This window comes from Chroicocephalus ridibundus, chromosome Z (genome assembly GCF_963924245.1).
Source record: "Chroicocephalus ridibundus chromosome Z, bChrRid1.1, whole genome shotgun sequence".
Taxonomy (NCBI): Eukaryota; Metazoa; Chordata; class Aves; order Charadriiformes; family Laridae; genus Chroicocephalus; species Chroicocephalus ridibundus.
Window position 1 is genome coordinate 51,271,827 of NC_086316.1, and position 15,034 is coordinate 51,286,860.

Genomic DNA, 15,034 nt, shown 5'->3' on the forward strand with positions numbered 1-15,034 from the left:
TGAGTCTGTATTACACCCTATAGAAATTCAGGCATCCATTGACAGGGTGATTTGATAAGGAAGCATTGTCCCTCATGGGTATCATGGATGGAATTTAGCAGGTTTAATACTAGGGAAGTTTAGTTAGCATACCAAGATTAATATCCCTACTCACTAAAAATTGCATAAGATATCTGGAGACTACAAGGGCAAACAGTTTCACTTTAAGCTAAGTTCCAACCACAGTCCATATAAAAGCCCCAGACATTTGTTCATTGCTTTCTCTGTGTAAAGCTCATACCCACCCATTAGTATATGTAATTGGTCATACACTACCTATGTAAGTGTATAAACTGCTAGCATAATTTCCTGCAGAGTCTTCATTTACACTGACAGTTTCTGTTGCAGTCACCTCATGATTTGGGGTGTCTGAAGAGACCACAGGTCTAAGGACCATGGCTAAGGATTAAAATCGTACCAAATGAGTTGCAAATTAGCAACACAGGGAACAAATTCTCAAATTTGGACTTCTGAAAATTGTTTGCAGGTGTAACACAGTGCAGCTTATCCCTACACTAATTTTATAGTGAATTTGTGGTAACTTGCAGAGTAGCTCCTTTTATGTAAAATTATTTAACAAACGATTTCACACTGTTATACAAATAGCCAGTATATACTTTTGCCTGTTAATATGAGCCCTTTTTTACTCCGGATACATAAAATACTCTATCAAAACAAATACTTAAAAGGGTATTCTTTTAGAATACATTTAGTCAAAGAAACATGCACATCCAGCTAAATCCCTTGTTCAGTCTTTCTACTTGAAGCACGTGTTCATTAATTGCTTGAATGTTCCACATTGTCATAACTAGCTAGAAGCATCCTAGCTGAATATACTCCACACAATCACCTCAGATCAATGCGGTGGTAGGTCTCCTTTCATCCCTAGTCCAATAACCCCCCTCCAACAACAGAGGTCCTTTGCAGGCACAGGGCCCTGATTTATGTTTAATGCAGCAGTGTTTTTACTGCTTTTGGCACAAGATTTTTGAAAGAGGTGAAAAAGACACACAGGCAAAAAGTCTGTTTAGAAAACAATTCCAACATAAGCACCATATGCCTTCAGCTCATAGGTTCATTTCCAGGCAAGCCACCACAGCAAGCACAACAATTAGCTCCCTTTTTAATTTTTTCCCCTTTAAAGGGGGGAGGGGGGGAAGCATGTGAGTGGGGGGGTGTCATTTCCTTCCTATAGGATTTTTTATTAGTTTTTTTTTTTTAACTGTTTTTCTTTCCCTGTGCTGGTTTACTGCCTTGTATCTATCTACCCCTTAGGAGTTTAAAAGCATCAAGTAAGTATTATTAGATTTTTAAAGTGTATTTTCTGATCGTGCGTGTGTGTGTGCCTGTGTTGGAGGAATTCGAACCCTCATGCACTAAGGAACAGATTGGCTTATATTGTCATTGGTCCACTGGCTTCTGTATGGGCATGGCAATTTGCACCAGCTGGGAACGTGCCTCCATAGTGTCTCATTCATTCCTGGAAGTGCAGACACCAAACTAATGTTGCACATAACTTTTGTATTCGGTCAAATGCTTTGATGTGTGCATGGACTAGATTTCTCTGGACTGGGAAAAGAAAGCCCACATTGCTAAAATAAAGGTAGAAGCTGTAAGAGGAAGGAACAGAACTTACTAATAAAACTCATCAGTTGTGTTACCCCTTTGTTCTGTGTTATTGGTGATCAGGTTAAGACCCTTAATACCTTCACCAAAATTAGGCATTTTTGCTGAGAAGGTTTTGTCAGGACACAAGGGAGATATAGGTTTACACAGGAGTGTTACCACTGTCTCTACATGAACTGGGAAGTTAAAGGCTCCACTACTTTTAAGATTAAAGTTGGTTTTATTTTTCCAGGAATTCAGAGTCCTGAGGTTTTTGTAGCTGTACAGGAACAGGGAGCAAAAAAAGTCTTCCTTGTGTTTCACAACAAAGGGAGGGTGGTGCTTAACCACGAGCAGTCACTGTGATCATCAGACACCTGGAAAAAAACAACAAGGTTTAAAATTTATACAGCATCTAATGTAGTACCTATGGCTACAGATTATCCATTCCTCTAGCACAAGATGTATATCACTGTTGTTTGAACAGTAATGGCTGAAGAGCTTGTTAGTTACCAAAATTATTAAAAGAATAATATACCATTTTCATAATCTGGCCAAAGTCTAGGTGTGGAATAATATATTCACTGAGTAGTTTTTGCACTGAGTATCAAGAAATTATTTGCAAATAATTTTTGAATTTTCTTGGCCAGTTCCATTGCATGTGGGCTGCAGGCTCCCCCAGGGTATCCATGCTCTTACAACAGTGCCTTTCTAGGGCAGAGGAATACCCACCTCTGGGAGCATGTGGAGCCATGTTAGGCTTGCTGCGAGATCTGTGGAAGGAAACAAAGTTTACATTAGCAACCAATGGGCCTGTAACGTGAAGAGCCCTCTGTATTCCCTCTGCCATGATCTGTACTTGGAAAATATCAAATTCTCCTCCCAGGTCTTAGTAAGGAAGATATCCTTTCCTTTTAAAAGTAATAAATGGTGGAAAACCCCAGGAAAATTCAAACAGAATGGCGTTGGAGGGGATGACAATGTAGGGAAAGGTGTGCTTTTACTTTTCTTTTGTCGTAAGCCAGTTGGAAACCTCAAAAGCTAGTGCCAGTGACACCATCTGCGCAAAGATCCCAAGGCACTTTACAAACATCAGCAGACCTGCCTGTCACAGACGGGAGCATCACTAGCCAGGAGTCAGCTCAGGATTAACAGTGTGCTGGGAGGTTAGTTGGCACATCGACAACCAAGGTTGCCACGCTGATTGAGTGGTCTGGTAGGGCTCCGAGGAGTTTCCTGCACTAACAGTGTCAGCCCCCTTGGACACCCTCTTCCAAAGTCCTGCCTGACGGCACACACCCTTAAGAAGGGATGAAATGAGGTCTGTTTAAAAGATGGGTTTTCTTTTGTGTAAAAGGCAGCAATCTTTTTGTTCGGTCTTTCCTTTTCTTTCAGTGTGACAGAGATGTCAGCCAAGGGAAAAACAAGACAAAATGATCCCGAGAGATGTCACTTCCACCAGTGTGTGATGACTGCCAGAGTGCTGTGCTGCACCAGCAACTGTAAGGGGAAAATATTTGTGATAATAACAATATGACACCAGAACAGAGAGGAGGGGGAGAGAGAGAATTTCTGGAATGAAGGGAATTAGCTGGGGGCCAGGAGGTGGGAGCACGGATAGTGAGGTGGAAGCACAGAAAGAAACCCAGCTGGGCAAGGCATCTTTTCTAGGCTGGTTTTGGTTTTTTTTTATTTTGTTTTTAAATTTCAGTGTGGAGGGTGGAGGGATGGGGGTTGTCTTCCTTTGTTTGCCTGGAAACTGGAGATGGGCAACTCAAGTTTGGAACTTCCCACTAAACAATGTATAAGTCAAGATGCAGATCCAAACAATACAGTGCTGCTAGTACAAAATAAAATTTTCCAGTCTCTGGACTCTGTACCTGCCTTGGTTTTTGCAGCCTCTGCCCCTTCCTTGCCCAATCTGCCCTTCAGTTGCCCTTCAGTCTGTGTCTGGACAATACTTCATGTTGGTTTGTGAAATCCTATCAATCCACCTTTTTTTTTTCCTCCAAAATATCAGACTAGCAATCACGTGTCTGACCCATTGACCACAAACTCATATATTCTTCTGCCTCCTCCTCTTTTTTCTTCTTATTTTCCCTGGCAATTAAAAAAAGTAAAATCTAAGACCAAACAAATCAATGTTTACGGATTTGTAATAAGTTTCTTTCTATTTATTTATTTATTTTCTCTTTAGTCACTAAAGAAGCAGCAGCAACTTGCAAGGAGCAGTTGTTGCCAGAGGGTGAATCATAGCTATATTGATTTGATTATGTAAAAGCTCAGAGGAACCTAAAGCCAGATACAGAAATATCTCATAGTCCAAACCCTGTGGGACACACACTAGTAAAAAAGCAATCTTTATATTGTTCCTGATAAAAGCATCATTAGTTTCCTCACACTGAAACCATTTCTCTGCTGATACAGTATATGGTTTTCCTTTTCTCTAGAATCCACTCAGACATAATTAACACTCAGTTACGAGACTTCAGCTTCCCTCTGGAGTGCATGTTTCGAGGCCGGTGAGAGCGTGGGCGCAGAAGCCTGAGCGCCTCCGAATCGCTTGCTTGCCCCTCCGTGGAGGAGGGGTCTGGCCCCCAGGGCATGGGGCTCGCTGGACCCATGTTGTGGCACCCTCCCCTGGGCCCTCAGTTGCCCCTCTGGTGGGGCTGCACATGCCCAGCGGTCCCGTCGTCGCTCTGCCAGCAACTCTGTCTCTCACTCCTTTCCAGGCTTTATACCACAACAAAGGCAAAAAATCACACAAACATAGGCACACGGACCTGCACAGGCATACCCGTTCCTAGCTTGTCACAACAAAACGCTCCCATGTGTGGTTTTCTGCGGAGTGGCTCCTTGCGGGCGCCCCAGCACTGGAAGGGAGAGCACTCCGCCCTCATGGCTGGCTTGAAGGTGGGGTACAAAAGAGGTAGGGGCAAAGGGTTTAAACTAAAATGCTACGGAGAGTGAGACTGTACAGTTCTACTCATGCTTCTGTTAGCCATGCAGCTAATATCTGGGCAGACTGAAACTGGGATAGGCAAATTCATTAACTTCAGGTTTTTCTGTATATGGTGAAGGGAAAATATGATCCTGCCTTTCAGAAACCTATCCTGCTTGTACATGCCTTCGTAATAGAGAAAAGATGTATTGTGAGTCAGTCTACTTCACTCACCTCTGATTCTTTCTTTCTTATCAATTTCAGTCTTCTTTTGGCCCAATCAAAGGAAAATGCCAATGAACTTTAACATCCCTGGTTTGAATCTGCAACGTGGGACTTGGCTGTAAGATAATGTAAAGTGTTACCATGGTACTTAAGGTGATACTAGACAGACATGGCACAGCTCTGCTGCTTGCTAAAATACTAAGTACTGCAGAGAGGAAACCTTGTGTAGGTGAGAGAAGGGAAAGGAAAGAAAGAGTCATTTCAATGCTTGCACCTGTCTTCTCTTCAAATCAATGTGAAGACTCCTCAAGGAAACTTTAAGACATCTGGGAGTTTTGCTGACAACTCTGAAGGATTCATACACACACAATAAGAAACAATACCAGAAAACTCTAACTGTCTAAATGTGATGATTTTGGGGGGTCATTTTACCTAGTTGCAAAAGCCTTTAACCTTATTGCAGCATCACTAACATAAGTATGGTTTCCATATCACTCTCTTGAACTGCCCAAGAATATGGATTACTGTTAACCAGCAAATTATCCTTTTTTTTTTCCCTGTCTCTCTCTCTCTGAGAGAGAATTCATGTTTTTTCTTTCTCAGAGCTGTTCCATTGGCTGCAATCCTGGCTGCCATGCTCCTTGAACTCTTCAGAAAGTGCCACATAGCTGCATACAGGCTAAAGCACAACATTTAGGAGGCTTGTAAAATCAAGCCTGCTGAGCACTTTGCATAACCAGTGCTTAAGAAGAAAGGCTGTTCACATAAATTATTTATTCACCCTACCACTTGCAGTGATTTTTTCATTATCAACACAGGAATAACTCCACTGGTTTCAGGTCTCTTCACCTGCTTCTGTGGCACCCACAAAGCTAGGTGTGGGACTGTGTAGCACAGCAAGTGCAGGATGGCAACCTGTCTGCCTGATTCACTTGTTAAAGCAGGACAGACCATTGCTGCTCACAGCCACATCCATCTCCCATTGTAGTATGGTGCTGAATCCCAGAGTGCTGAGTGCCTTCAGTCACGTGGAAGCCAGAAAATACTGTCCTCAGCAGTGGGAGTTGAGCCCACTGCGTGTCTCCTAGGGTTGGACCTGGTGCATAGTCTCTAAGTATCTTTTAGCCCAAAGGTGAGAAAAAATCTCATGAAAGGAGGGCTTCAGTAATTGAAGAAGCAAGTGATTCACTCATCTTTTACTCATTATCATAGGAAGGTTTTAAGCAAATATGAAGTCCACTATGATACTTTTTCTTTTACTCTGAATTCTGGATACACGTATGTAGTTGAACCATGTGAATTAGGAGTCTTCTCCTGATACACAGAGTCTTCAATAGTTTTAATGGTAACTTAAGAGAAGACAGCCTTTTGCATGATGTTGGCAATTTGAGTGAGCTGCTAGCATGGCCTACAGCATTACAAGTTGGACCAAACCATCAGTAGATATCTGTCCCTTCAGTTGTCTTCAGCATTCAAGGTAGATGAACCTGACACCTCACTTGTGGCCAAGAAGAGCTGCTCACATTTTATGTATGGGCACATGGTATAAACACATTTGTGCTCAAAAGACCTGAATAGTCACTCTGTCCATCCTCTCTGAAGTCCTTGAAAACTTTGACCCAAAAGCAGCTGACATTTTCAGAAACAAGGCACATAAGAATTCCTTGTGTGAGAGGGAGTAAAAGAAACAAATGCTTTTTAAGCAAATGCTGCAGTTTTGGAGTAGCTGACACACAATTTTGTTTTTAATAGATTTACTGACTGAAATACTCTTTAATTAGAGTGGTTTTAATTAGAATTCACTTCCATACATTATAAGGCACAAAGTCAGATTCCACCTCAATTTATCTGAAAATATCAGCGTTTCTGTTTTAGAGCACATTTGTGCTATCTGTTCACTGGAATTAAGTTATTCTGATTGTCTTTCTTTTCTGTAACAATCTTGGGCTTTTTTCTGCACACAACTCAGGCATCAATGAGAGCATCAAGGAAAACCTGAGGCCAAAACCACCAACACAGGTGGAATTACATGAGTGCTAAATGTGAACCCTCATTTTGATAAGTCTTTGCAATTGAGAATGTGGCTAAACACAAATGGTTAATTTCATACAACACCCATGTGTTTTGTTTTGTGCTGTCTACATCTATTCGTCATGAAATCCTCCTTTTAAAAAAGGTGTTCTCACATTGAAAAATGCTCAGTTCATTGGCTTATTCTCTGCAAGAATTAATAAAACCCTGAAAAATTGCTGTGCACAACAGCTTTAATAGCTCTGTCCGGCTGCTTCCCAGTCTCTACCCCTTGAAAATAAAACAAACTCTAACTATAAATCAAGGCCACTGAAATGAAGGCCAGTCGCACATCACAGAGAATGATTTTATAGGTGGAACGTGGTCTTGCTAATTTCTAGAATAAATTATTGTCCTTTACTGCATGCAGTTCCATTTACACACTTTTAGTTACAAAGACTTAAAAACAAAATCACAAGCCCTGTTACAGGCTAATTTTGACATGTCTAATTTTTTTCCAGGCAGCTCTCAGTATAAAACGTTTAGCTGACAATGTGCCAGGAAATCCCTTTCATTAAAATAAACACTGATACACACGTCCTGAAGTTATCTCACTTATAATATCAATGATCTTTAATAGAGTTGTTTTATTACCAGAATAACATTTCTGCCTGACAAGTCTGGAGTCAATATTTAACAGATTTAGGTCAGATTTAGCAATAGGATTTTGCAAAAACCTGGCAAGACTAAATTCTGACTGCAAACTCATAAAGTAGGTTTACAGATTACAAAATGAGCATTTTCATAAATATGCATGTCTCATAAATATTTGAGAAAAAATGAAATGAGATCCAATATCTAAACGATTGTCTAATTAATAATTCTTTTGATAGGGCAGTCTTGAATACATATTAAACACATGAGAAGAAAGAGAAAAAGAGAGAGAGAAAGAAGGAAAGAAGGAAGAAGGGAAGGAGGGAATGAAGGAGAGAAGAGGAAAAGAAAGGAAAAAAGAAAAGAGAGGGGAAGGAAGGAAGGAAGGAAGGAAGGAAGGAAGGAAGGAAGGAAGGAAGGAAGGAAGGAAGGAAGGAAGGAAGGAAGGAAGGGAGGGAGGGAGGGAGGGAGGGAGGAAGGGAGGGAGGAAGGGAGGAAGGGAGGAAGGAAGGGAGGAAGGAAGGAAGGAAGGGAGGAAGGAAGGGAGGAAGGAAGGAAGGAAGGAAGGAAGGAAGGAAGGAAGGAAGGAAGGAAGGAAGGAAGGAAGGAAGGAAGGAAGGAAGGAAGGAAGGAAGGAAGGAGGGAAGGAAGGAGGGAAGGAAGGAGGGAAGGAAGGAGGGAAGGAAGGAGGGAAGGAAGGAAGGAAGGAAGGAAGGAAGGAAGGAAGGAAGGAAGGAAGGAAGGAAGGAAGGAAGGAAGGAAGGAAGGAAGGAAGGAAGGAAGGAAGGAAGGAAGGAAGGAAGGAAGGAAGGAAGGAAGGAATTTTCTTTTGAAACAGTAGCAAGATTTTTAAATCCTACTTCTCCATTTTAAAGTTTGAAAATCAGTCAAGAAGACCCTTTAATCTCATCAATATTATATGGAAGTCCTCACATGTACAGCCTGTTGCACATGAAAGATTGCTGTTTGATTCCCGGCACAGCTGGGGTCCAGGGCTTCAGGCAGCAGGACTGCATGAATTTAAGAACACTTTCTACTTGAGGAAATGAAAATCCTGAGGAAGAGGAGGTTGGAGGAGCATGCTGATGGTGGCCCACTGGACACTGCTGAGGTTTAGCTTTGAATGGGAATCCTACTTTGGTTGCTCCAGCTATAAAGGTCAGCCTGACTTAGAGTGGTCAAAAGGTATAAAAAGGGATTCACAAATGATTTCACAAAAGCAAGTGACACAGTCACTCCACAGTTAATTTTTAATTTTTAAATAATTGAGAGTTCTATTTCCTGTAATTTGCAAGTATTTTTGTGGATAGTTTGTTAACAGAGTTGAGAAATCCTTGACTCCTGGATGAATGATCATTCCCCCTGGGATTTGAGAGACATATGCATTATTTTGTTTAGATTGTTGTCTCACTGAAAAGGTTTTTATCATCTATATAGAGAGCAGGAAAAATGATGGCTAATCACCACATGTAGTGAGTGTTTTGTGAAGTCAATCGTTTGACTGATGAGGTACCCAAGCAGATTTAAGAAGAGTTAAAGGGAAGCAATAAGCAACAAGTAACAAGCAACCATAATGTCCTCTGCACAGCTTTGAGCAGTTACACTGAAGTCATATTGTGCAGGGGTATGAAGAGAGCTGAGCTACAGTTCAACCTCTCTTGGCTAGCACGGTGGAGCCATTGATGCACCTATGGAACACAAGGATAAAATGACTTTTCTTTGGAGCAAATGACAGAGCTGTGATGCATAAACTGACAGTCTGGCTCCTGCCTCATTCCTTGAATTGCAGCAAGATCTTCACAGTCCGTAGTCTCACACCCATTGTTCCCATATCTAGGAAATCGCACCAGAAAAGCAAAATCCATAAAATCAATGGAGAAACACGTTTGTATAAGTCTGAGTCATCTTTCTAAGCCTGTGATTTTCAACTAAGCTGAACAACTTTTGTTGACATTCACCAGTACTGCTATTTATGAAGTTACTGTACTTGTTCACCCATGCGATTATTGAATACAAGAAATTTCTGCCTTTTCCGCATACCACATAACCTTCCTCATCTGTTCCCTGGTGGAAAAAGAATCTGTAGTTTTACTTAGAGCCACTCAAGAATCACAGCTTCTGCTGCATTTTTTCAGAATAGTTAAGAGAATGGGTTTCTTTCCAAAGGAGTGGCGTTAAAGATTCAAGAAATGATATTAAATGTCTGTTCCACATACAGAACAACATGCCTAGCAAAATGCAGCCAAGGTGCATTAAAAATAAACAAGAGATAAGAGAGGAATTCAGCTATTGCTCTTTCAGGGAATTTTAGTTAAGAAGTTCAGAAAAATAACTCCTACCTTCATGGTTTGGGAAGAAATAAAAGCTTTGCAAGTTACTGAGGATAAGAAATTTAGCATTTATCTGTCAGACACTGCACACAGGGACATGGAGGCGGTTGAACTCATCAAGGTGGCCAACTATTTGCCAGGCTCAGGCCAACATCCCTTCTTCATTATGAAATATGAATCCAGCTTTTCAAGTTATATCCAGGAAAATTATTTCTATGAATTCTGTAAGTGCAAGGATCGCATCTGCTCTCCAAGGTGTTTGCACATGAAATGTTAGCAGTTAGCTCCGAACTTATTTGCACTATAAATTAAGATGTCCAGGTTTTGTGAGGACAAATGTGCATTTGTGTAATTTTAGAGGTGCAAAGTTAGAGTGCAGTTTTGATCATTTGGCCTATGGCTGTAATCATTGACTTTAATATCCTTACAGCAGCAAAAAGGCATTATTTTTCCAGACAGAACTGGAAAAAAGTCTGGTCTTCATGAAACTTGCACTATGGCTCTCCTAAATTTCCCTAATTAGAAGATGAAAATGTGTATCTTGCTTTTGGTCTCACCTCTACAGAAGCTGAAAAATTGACTTCCCATCACTATTCCTTGTAAGTGGCAGATACTCAGCACTTAGATGCTACAGTCAAGGGCATTCTACAAATGCGTAGGTATATTATTTACATATTTAAAAAATTAATGAAATACTAGAAGCAGTTCCAGATGCGTTATGAGTAAAGAATTGGATGTTTGGGATTACAAGAAACCAATCAGAAAAAATAATGAATTGAAAGTACAATTGGCTGGACACAGAGCACTGCTAAAGAAACTTCTACAAATGCTAAAGTGTGGATAAAAGGTGAGGCACTGGCACCTGGAAGAAATAAGAAAGCCTAAAGACTTGTACAAGAAAAGTTTCTGAAGGGTGGAATAAGAGTGTCGTGGTTTGGACCCCCAAAACAGGACATGGAGGGAGCTCCCTTCCAGTCATTATCTTCCCCATCCACTGAACACAAAATTTGGATAATAAAATGTGCTAAATTTCTCATTGGAACTTCTGCCATTGACTTCTGTGGAGAATTCACCTGGTATAAGGTATGTACATTTTTTATGGCTTTCGTGCAGTAAAATTATGAGGTGCGTCATTCACGACAATGAACAAAGCAAAGTCCTGTAAGCGTGGAAATTGCAGTGGAAATAAATAACAGGACCTCATGTTACTGTATTCACTAGTATCAAATGGGGGACAGATGTCAGGGGAATCCCTGAATTTCTTTAATCTACCAATATTTCTCAATAAGGAGAAGATAAACTGTAATCAAATTGTGAATGAAATTGTGTCAGAAGACTCAAATCAGCAAAAGGGTAGTCGGGAAAGTTGAGGATCAAATGTATGAGATTTATGGCAAGTAAATATAAAACTGGTGTTTAGCACCGAAACAAAATGAGCCCAATGAACTCATCATGCTCACATTTGACAGAAGTAGAGGCCTTCATGACAAAAACACCCCAAATAACTGTTATTGCCATTTCCCCAGCAATATAATCACAAAATATGTTCAGTAAGTCTGAGTGGAGTTATGGAGACTGAAGTCCCTGAATGAATAGCAGCACTTCAGCTGGGGCAGCAAAATTGCTCTGCCATTACAGTTGTGAGAATAAATTGAAGACTTTCCATAAGTTGACACCTTTAACTAATACAAAATCCATATGAAAGTTTATTTAAAAATTACAGAAGAAAAAAAAAAGGAAAATATACCATACACTTGCGTGTTCCTTATCATTACAGATGGATACCAGCTCTGTGCCTTGCCCCCCCTTCAGGAGGAGAAATGTGAAGCTGATGAAAGACCAAGATCATCACAAAAAAATGTTAGATGCCTGAAGAATGAACAAATATTTGTCAGAATCTTTTGCTTACATCCTGACATGTAAAACCAGAAAGCCAAGATACTTCGCACAAATCAGGTCCCCGCCCACCATCCTTTTCTGATCAACTGGCGTTTTTTATAAGGGTTTCATTATTATATGCCCTTGAAAATTCTGAGTCTGGGGAGCTGCAGAGGACATGCAATATTACTTAATAACACCTGAATTGTATATTAGTCTATTGATCTACCACGTGTGCCATTTGAACAGCCTTGTGATTAGTTTAAAGCAAAAGCAGTCAGGATTTCTGTTCCAAATTCCTGATATTCACTTGCTATTGGACATAAGGACAACTCTTTATTTATCTGTGATGGGCGTGAAATTAAAAGACTTACTCGACTCAACAGTCTAAAGGAGTATGGCAACTATTGGCTGAAATCTTCAATACTTTCTCATCTTGGTAGATATTCAAATAGCTCCCAAAGCTATACTATTTGAGTGTCTACAACGCATAGATGCTATTTTAACTGTTCTGATAAGGAATTTTTATGCAAGCCAATGGAAGAAACGAACCTTAAAGCAAAGCAAAAAAAAATAAATTCTATGTAAAGAAATAACAGAAAACCACATGGAGAAATTCAAGCCAAATGAAAATTAACTTTAAATGTTTGCACTCTGCAGTATATCGTGTTCACACAACCAATTAAAAGAAATGCCATCTCGTTTGGAAAATATCTATTGATTTCCCAGTTCATCAGATCAGCTTGATGTGTCCGGCAATGGCTCCTATGACATCATCAATATTTTTCTATTTAGAATAATGACTTATTTTATATGCCAAGAGCTATAAAAAAGACTATATACATATATTTCTAAGGACATCAGCTTAAAAACCATCTCGATTTCCCCCCTTAACATACAATATTTTTTATCCACCTTTTAAAAAAAAATTTGGATCTTGCCATGAGATTCATTTATGGAACTCAGTAAATTTGTTTAGTTTATAAACTGACCTCTAAATCATGTTTCCCCTATTAGATGCTGTCGCTTTGGCCTGCATTTGGGGTCCAAATTACACACATTTTTCTTTTAGAGTATGCAGAACACATTTCAGACAAATCCTCCCAGCCCTGCTGCCCCCCTCCCCCTTTCTTCTTTTGCAGCCTCCTGTATCTTTTAACCGTCTGGATTCCAACTGCTTCATATTATCTCTAAATCTTTCTACAGAGTCAAAAAGGCATCCATTTAGCTAGATGTTCATTCTGCTCGATTCACTCATGTATGTTTTTTAAGCTACACTTACAGCTGACTCCCAGCCCAGTTTCTAGCAATGGAAAGGAATATTTATATGCCCTGGACATAGATGCGCCCTTAATCAGAACTCCCCATAGGCCCAATTGGCATAGAAAAAAATCAAGCAAGATCTGAGCCAGAAACCAGCAATGAGACAGTTTTGACATCTAACCCCATGTAATTCTTTCTTCTAAGATTTTCGCTCTGGGAATGGGGGAGGTGGGAGAAATTCCTCATCTTTCCCACTGCTTTCCAGCCTACTCAACACGATGGGCACCCAAGCTCCACTGGGACATCACTTCACCGTGGCCCAGGATGCAGGAGAGTTTAGAGAGCTTGAAAACATCCTTGCAGCTGGCAGTGCAGCAAACTGGGGTGGTACTGCTACTTTCAAATATTCCTGGTTTGGTTTACTTTTATACAATTCAAACTGTTCCAAAGGACATGGCCCATGGGGCCCTGTGCTAAGCAGGCTAAAGCAAAGCAGCAGGGTTGAGTAACACAGACTCTTTGCCACTGGCAATGCCATCACCTGCTCAAACTCCGAACTTGGGACTATCACAGTATTTTGAATAAAAACCAAAACAAAATAAAACAAAACAAAACACATGGCCCCAAACCCACTAATTTATCATACCACTTCAGTAGTTTCTGGAATGTGGTTTGCTGACCTCTGGTGGTTATCAAAGCTACGATGAGAGATGGTTTGCCAGTCAGACCTGTAAAGCTGAAAAGGAAAATTTATGAACTCCTAAAGCATGTTTAGCTGTGGTGTTAGATAGTGGGAAAAGCTGAAGATTTAAATCCCGAAGTTCAAGAGCTACTGTCCTATGCTGCAGACAGATTACAGTGCATCATTTATTCCTGTACAGCTTTGGCTTGGCATCATTTTATCCAGCAAAATGATCTGAAGTAAATGAAGTAGAGAGAGCAGCAGGTTCCATGTCACATGTGCTCTCACCTAGGATGTTTCCTTTACTCTTCCTGCCTGCGTGGCTCATCACTCCTACCCCTTACATGGCTCCATGTCCCCAGGCAAAGGCTCCAACGTCCTCTGGCACCGGGCTCAGAGGAGATGCAGAAGTTTGAAGCCATTGAGGCAGGAAGAGCAGAGACAAGCCATGTCTCTGCCCCAGGAAAACTCTGGGTAAGGCTTAGTGTTACCTCTTCTGTTTTGGGCCTAAACCCCTAGTTTGAACTTACCTTTGACAGCAGGTCTAAGGTGAAACTGAGTCAGCGTCAGCATGCAGAAGGTATGGGGAAGACCAAGCCCCTAGACCTGTGTTCAGCCAGTGGAGACGCAACTGCTTCCCCTGCTGACTGTCCTGACTGTCCTCCCCACCACACACTGCCCAGCGCGTCAGAGAGCAGCCCAGGATTGCATTAAATTCATCCTTTGAGAATAATTAAAAAAAAAAAAAAGGCAAGCGCTCCATCTCAGACATTATTAAAGTCTGCTATGAGTCATGTTTGTCCTTGGTTATATTCCTTCCAAGGAAGTGTTTTCCTCTGCCCTTGGAAATGCACGCTAAATATAAACACAGTTTTCTCAGTGACATTTGACCAGTTTAATGACTATACCATCTTCAAGGACACTTTTCTGTTGTTATGTACTGAATCCAGGTTGTTCCTATTTGCCTTTTTCTGACAGTAGCTAAAACAGACTATAGTCTATTTGAGTCTAAAATCATTTCTGGTTACATGACTGCCTGAAATTTTTCATTTAATAAGTGACAAACATTCTCTCCTTTTGCTTGTTACCAGTCGACATGCATTACTGTGTTCAACACTGTACTGTCGTATCTATTTTTCTAGCTTTGTCACTGATCCCCCATGCTCCCTGACTGCTAGCACCGGTCCTCATGATTTGTTGAAATTACATGGAATTAATTGATAGAGACAATACGAAAAAGCATTCAAATGAGTACCCTTTTGAGATCAATCTGCTGTGAAAAACTTGCTTCAAACGGCTTTTCCTAGCCCAGTCCTGACTTAGTTAGGAGGGATAGACTTCTGTGTTAGAAAATACGGTAACAGATGGTCAAGAGCACGTCTGGTTAGCATGCTTCTGGAAAATGAA